This window comes from Protobothrops mucrosquamatus, unplaced genomic scaffold (genome assembly GCF_001527695.2).
Source record: "Protobothrops mucrosquamatus isolate PMUCROS unplaced genomic scaffold, P.Mucros_1.0 scaffold85, whole genome shotgun sequence".
In the NCBI taxonomy this organism is placed as follows: Eukaryota; Metazoa; Chordata; class Lepidosauria; order Squamata; family Viperidae; genus Protobothrops; species Protobothrops mucrosquamatus.
Window position 1 is genome coordinate 601,059 of NW_015386462.1, and position 7,269 is coordinate 608,327.

Sequence of the window (7,269 nt, forward strand, 5' to 3'; positions counted from 1 at the left end):
AATATTAAACTTACTAAAGCAGCAATATATAAAGAAAATCTATATAAGATGTTTTATAGATGGCATATGACACCAGTTCAATTAGCGAAAATGTTTAAAAATGTATCAAATACTTGCTGGAAATGTAAACAAAACTCAGGCACTTATTACCATGCCTGGTGGATATGCCCTATCGCAAAGAAATACTGGCTTAAGATTCATAGATGGCTGGAAAAGATGACGAAAGTACAGAAAGAAATTAAACCGGAATTGTTTTTGTTAGGAAGATCTAGCTATGGTGAAGAGAATGATTATTTAATACTACATATATTAACTGCTGCAAGAATAGTATTTGCCCAGTTTTGGAAAAATGAAAATTTACCATCTGACTAGGCCAGTGATGGCGAACCTTTTAGAGACTGAGTGCCCAAACTGCAACCCAAAACCCACTTATGCATCGTCGAGTGCCGGGTCGTGTGGCCAATTGGGTGGGCGTGGCTGTGGTGATAACGGCAGACTGGGTGGGACTAAAAAGTTTAATCAATCAATTCCAATTTTGCAAGATCTTTTTTTTCCCCGCGAGATTGAAATTGACTGATTGAACCTTTTTTTTTTTTTTTGCACACGGCAGTGGAGGCCTAAAGCGAAAAGGTTTTATAAACCCAGTTGAAGGCCTAGGACTGGGGCGATGGCGCACGTGCCCACAGAGAGGGCTCTGAGTGCCGCCTCTGGCACCTGTGCCATAGGTTCGCCACCACTGGACTAGGCTATAATCTCGAAAATTTTAGATTGTGCAGAAATGGACAGATTAACTTTGGAAATGAAGGAGAAAGAAGACTCAATTTATTTTAAAACTTGGGAAAAGTTTTATCGATGGTTAGAAATATGGTAGAACATGAATTGAGTTTAAATTTGAATGGAATTTTAAAACTGAATAGAATAAATGATAGATTTCTAATTAAGTTCTATTTTGTTAGATTAATAATATCTTTATTACTAGTGATGATCAGAAATAATTGATAAGTTATTAAGTATGGATATCTACTTAGAGGAATTTTACCCATTTATCAAATTTTAGTTATGTGATTATAGTTAATTTGATCTTTATAACTGTTTAGTATTATATAAATTTTGTATTTAAATTTCATTTTTATTCCTATGAAGTTTTTTCTTTTTTATTTGTGATTCTAACAATAAGTAATTATAACTAATAAGTCATATATTAATGTGTTAAAGTTATTATAGTTAAGTAGTAATATATTAGTAATATTATATTAAGTATCACTATTTTATATTAATTAGTATGACTGAATATGTATACCTGGACGGGTTTACTTGTTGAAGCGTTGATTTATTGTGGGGGACAGCCCCACTATTGTACCTATCCCTTCCCCTGGTCTAACCTTTTTTGTTTGTTACCCATTGTCATACCCTTATTGACCCTACTTTCCCTTTACCCTCATAAAATTAAATAAATTATATTTAAATAATAATAATTTGCTCCATTGTGTAGCAATAAGTCAAATGTGTGTGCATCTATCTGTATGTTTATGGAGGGAGAAACAGTGCCCCACTCAACAATTTCAGCAAAATTTCATTGTAATCATCCATGCAGAATCTATGTAAGCAACTTATTTATATATCACAAGTAGCAATTTTCAATTTATTGAGTAATTGGAACCATACATTTATCTTTTCAATGGTGAAGGACTAGTCTCTTAGTAATAGGAAGTGCATAGAGAATTATAACATGTTCATTGTTAAGTTGCACTTGTGTGATAAACCATTTGTCTCATTTGTTCCAGATGACCAGTAGAAGATTAAGTAGTAAGATGACATTTATTTATCAAACTTATAGCCTGCACACTCCTGAAAAATCTAGCTTACAGTGATTCACAATAAGTTAGCATCATTAATCAAATCAATAAAATTTCAAAATCCATTATACAAACCATAAATAACAATAGCAAAGATAATATAAAATTTCAGATACCAAAAATAACAAAATCACAATATTAAAACTAGATTGCTAAGGGAGAAAAGCATGTATGTAAAATAAGTCTTTAGCCTTTTTAATAAATCAAGGAGAGTGCTCCATTGGCCTGATGCTGCCGTGAAAAAAAGCCTAGTCATAATCAATTGTAACTGGTTCTCTCTGAGGCACCACCTATATAAAACCCCTCAAGGACAATGAGAGTTCCCATAACGTAAAAGGAAAGCTATACTTTCAGACATGTAGGATTGTCCCAAAATTCTGTTATTCAAGTTGAGGCATAAATAAATGCATAGTAATAGACTGTAATGGCTTTGCTAAAATAACTTTAGAAAAAATAGGCATCTTAATGTATTGTAACTTGGTGCAGTATGTTTTTCACTGGTTCTAAATCAGTTTTAGAAATTGACACTGAACAAGCAATGTTTAATTTTTAAAAAATAATACACATGAAGCTCAATCTATTTTACCCTGCCACCTACTGGCAATATTTAATAGTTTCCTCATGCTGCTGCTTTAAATTGGTAAATTATGAAATATTTAATTTAAAAGAGGGAATGCAAGTTTATCGAACAAAAGTTTCACCTTGTAAGGAAATAAAGCATCAATTGCTACAAGTCTGTAAGGCATATGTTGACTATGCTAGCATTAGCCAACTTCTACCTCTTTAGTTACAGTTATATAAAGTTATATTTCTAGTTATATAAAGTTATATTTCTAGTTATAAAAAGTTATATTTCTAGTTATAAAAAGTTATATTAGGGAACTACACAGCTGATGACCCAATGGATCATCCTTTCAGAGCTATTTCCTAGCTAATTTCCTTCAACAATCACAGAGTTTCGAGTATACTAGCTTCACTGGAAAAGGTGGGATACATTCAGATAAATAGCCCATATTGAACTATATAGTACAGTCAAACATCAGCATGGGAAATGTTTTAATGTTTCATTGTTTAATTTTGTATTATAAATTGTTTTATGATCATTTTATGTCATAAAATGTGTTATAACATTTGCCAAATTTCAGTTCCACAAGAGTCATGACTCCTGGATTTTGGATGCATTCTTTATATTAGCCCATTTGACATATCTTGGTTCAAATGCCTATTGGTGCACTGTTTCACCCAATTAAAAGTTACGGGAAAGAAAATTTTAGTAGTATATAGATAGATAAACATTAATAAATTATTTTATGATACTTAATATACATAATTTTACTTACCTTATGACTTTCATTTTACTAAAGATTACGTAATAGGGCAGCTATAGTCAAGTACATATTTTCTCAGAAATAAGTTCCTCTGAAGGACTTAATAAGGCTTATTTTTAAAATTTGAATAAGTTGAAATTCAAGTAAAAGTAGAAATCCAACTGAAGTCAACAGGGCTTATTTTTAAGTAGACAAATATCAAAATATTATGGAAATCATTAATCAAAGATCCACTGTCTAAGTTTGCTTAATAAGACTAAAATATGACTGGCTGGTTTGTGGGTAATGTATTATGGAAATCTAATTGAATATGATAAACCAATTAATCTTAACATAACGCTTATTATTCCAAGGATGAAAATCTAGTATCTTTCTGTTGTTTACTTGGTGATGAGAAGGAGACAATAAAAAAGAAGAAAATGAAACAGAATGACCAAATCACTTGTTTACCAGAAATCAACACCCGAAGGAGCAGAGATTAACACCAATATTAACATTAGATCAACAATCAAGAAGCAAACAATACCCTAATCAAGAACTTTCAAACAAGCTAACAGTATATCACAGTCCAATCAAAGAATTGCCAAGACCACTCCCACCAACACTGATAGGAGAAATCAGTATATGAGACCAACCCTACTCCCATCTAGCAATGATGTTACCTAGCTTGGTAATGAAATGTTTTCATGCAAACAATTAAGCTCAGAGATCACCAAAAGGCCCATAGTTCAACCCTGAACTACAAATACTACAAAAATAGGTTCTCCTGCTTGAGCAGGGGGCTGGACTAGAAGACCTCCATGGTCACTTCCAGATTCTATCCTATCCTATCCTAAATATTCTTTTCTATCTGTTGAATCTTTTTCCCTGGTATGTTTGTTATAGAGAGATTTTGTTTTCTTCTTTGGAAGAACAAATAAGGAGGCATCTGGAAGTTGAGTTATATTAACTGGACTTTTTTTCTTGTTAGTTCAAAATGTTTAGCTGCTTATCCAAGTAGCATCTTCAGTCTGAACAGGTTAGTTAGGGGGACCCCATATACAGTATATCTTCCAGGGAAGTTTCATTTCTCACCTAATATGGATAGGCTCATTAGATGAACAGGCAGAGAGTTGCTAGGATGTAAGTGTTCCAATTCCTAAACCCTTTACCATAGGTGGGGTTGTTAAGTGTGGCCTTCCTGGTGAATCTGTGAAGTGGTCTTATTTCTTAATCACAGAAGCTACTTGGATAGGCAGTGGAATGTTTCAAACCAATAAGAAAAAAAAAAGTCCAGTTGCCATAACTCAACTTCCAGACAACTCTACCTCAGTGACTGACAATCTTCATTGACAAGGAAGCAAGAGCACACAAAGTTTACACGTGCTGTGTACGTTTGTTTTATTTTCTTCGCAAGGTACCCTTTTAGAAGATAATGACAGAGCAGTTCAATGTACTCTGTAAGATAATATACTGTTCAGATGAATAATGAACTAGCAGCCAAATATATTTTAGCACAGAACTTGTACCAACCCAGCTGAGTGGTTAGTTTATGGTTCAGTGTATTGTACAAAATGACAAAATTGAGTTGAGTAACTATAGGCTAGAAGTACCTAAAATCATTAATGCATTTTTTTTCCAATTGGAAGAGGGAGAACAATACTGACTAAATTTACTGAGAATATTTTTCTATTTCATATAGTGGCTCAAGCCTTCCTTTTCCCTTTTGTTACAAAGATTTCATATGCATAAACCAAAAACTGTGCATACTACTAACATCTATTAATACACATACCTGTGTTTTGGTAACCTTGGATCATTTTATTTTGTTTAAATTCCACATTTTCAAAAGAATAAAAATATAATTTCATTATGAAGCATTACATAAAGAACATGCAGGGCTGTGCAATAATACAATTTAATAACCTGGGCCTCTGACCAAAGCAATGATTGCATACTTGCATCTACAAATTGCATATATTCTTAAAGAACAGCTGCTATTTTGCACAATTTCCAAAAGTAATCATTAGCATAGTAAGTGGCACACCAGCTAATTTTTGCTAAGTAATTTGAAATACAGCCAACCAGTAGCTCTTCTCTACAGAATATTACTTATAGTAAATTTGACATTATTAAAGATGAGATTATTGCTTCTAAAAGAATAAGCTGGAAGAAATAGTCAGCAGAATTCACTAAAACATATTTTACTCCTTTGGAACAATTCTTTGTTTCTAGTTGGAATTTAATCCTATGATTTTGATTCCTAGATTTAAGTTCCCTTTAACTAATGGGACAAACTTGTGAAGAAATATGAAGAGGATCAGGCAATAGACTACGTTCACGGGACTTTCACAGGATTAATTTAACCAAAGTTTTCACAATTCAATTTCCTGAGTCTATTACAAACCGAACCATACACTAAAGACATGGGTTAGTTCTCACAATGTTAAGCCAAAATGTAGTTGGACAGCTTGAGGTTTGGTGTTGTGGGAAGAATCCAGAGAGAAATATTTTGGGAAATATTAAAAAGGCAGAATATATATCCCCAAAGGAATAATGGAGAAGATCTTTAAAAAAAGGACAGAAACCAGCCCCCAGAAACCAGCCCCACCCCCTAGGCAGAGGCCAGCTTTTAGAAATGCAAATTCAATAATCTTTTTAGAAAGGTTAGAGCCTTCCAGCTAGAAACTGAAGAGATTAGGAAGACAAAGACCCTTAAAATCTACATACCCCACCCAAACTCTAAGACAGGACATAATAGGATTAACCCACCAATGCCAAAGGGGCACACTCAGACTCAGGTCAAAGTACATGACAGAGGAAATACAAAGCCTCAAACAGGAACAGGAAACAACCTCAAGAGCACCAGAAGTATAAAAACCCACTCCCTACTACATGTGGTCAGTTTTTTTTCCAGAGCCATCTTTCTGTCTGCCTCTCCTCTTCAATAAACTACAATCTTCTTTCTAAAGCAGTCTCCATGTTGTTTATTCCCAACTTGGACTGGACCCTGATGAAGATTTTTCTTTCAACAGTGTGTCATAAGAACATATCTACCATTTGGCAACCATTTATGTCATATGATTTTGTATAGATAAACTACATGAAGTTTGGTCTGAGCAATTTGAAACTAAAAATAGGTATTTAAATAAAACAGCTTGCTACCTTTAAATAAGAATGCACAAATACAAGCTATATTTGTAATTTGCCTCTCAGAAGAGCTGTATAGTTAGTCATCAACTTATGACCACAATTGAGGATAAAATTTCTGTTGCTAAGCCAGTTGAGTTTTGCTCCATTTTATGACCTCTCCTGTCACAGTTGTGTGTGAAGTTTTATATCAAAATATATTTTATTCTTTATACTGTCTCCATTTTTCCTTAAACCAGGGATGTCAAACTCGCGTGATGTCTTGTAACGTCTCGTGACTTTTTCCCCATTGTCAGAGCTGGGGTGGGCGTGGTTTTGGCATGACGCATCCGGCCTGCAGGCTGGTAGTTTGACACCCCTGTCTTAAACATTAAGAGAATCCACAATGGACTTTTGGTCTTGCGCAGTACCGCAGCAGCCAAGGGATTTCGGGGCTCCCTGCCCTTTGGCTGAATTTCTTCCTGTTAGGGGACCCTAAATGGGCCAGAAGCTGCCCCGAAGAGGCAGCAAAGAAGGAAGTCCTGCAGACCACGGAGAGACAGCAGTCGACCCAATCGGTCCAGGAGAAGCCTTCCAGAAACCAACAGGACAAAGGCTAGCCTAACTTCAGAGTCTAGCTCAGGGGTAGGCAACCTTGGCTCTTTTATGACTTGTGGACTTCAATACCCAGAATTCCTGAACCAGCCATGCTGACTCAGGAATTCTGGGAGTTGAAGTCCACAAGTCATAAAAGAGCCAAGGTTGCCTACCCCTGGTCTAGCCCAAGCTACAAGCAACTGAAGTCAAAAAGCACTATTTTAAGCTGATTGTAAACAGTGCGTTTGAATCTGGGTAAGTTCATCAATTTTCTCTATCCTACTTATTAACTTTTCTGGGGAAAAAAATTCCCAAGAAGCAAAAAACCTCTGAATGTGAAGGAGGGGGATTTTTGCCCCACCCTTTTACTAATGGAAGCG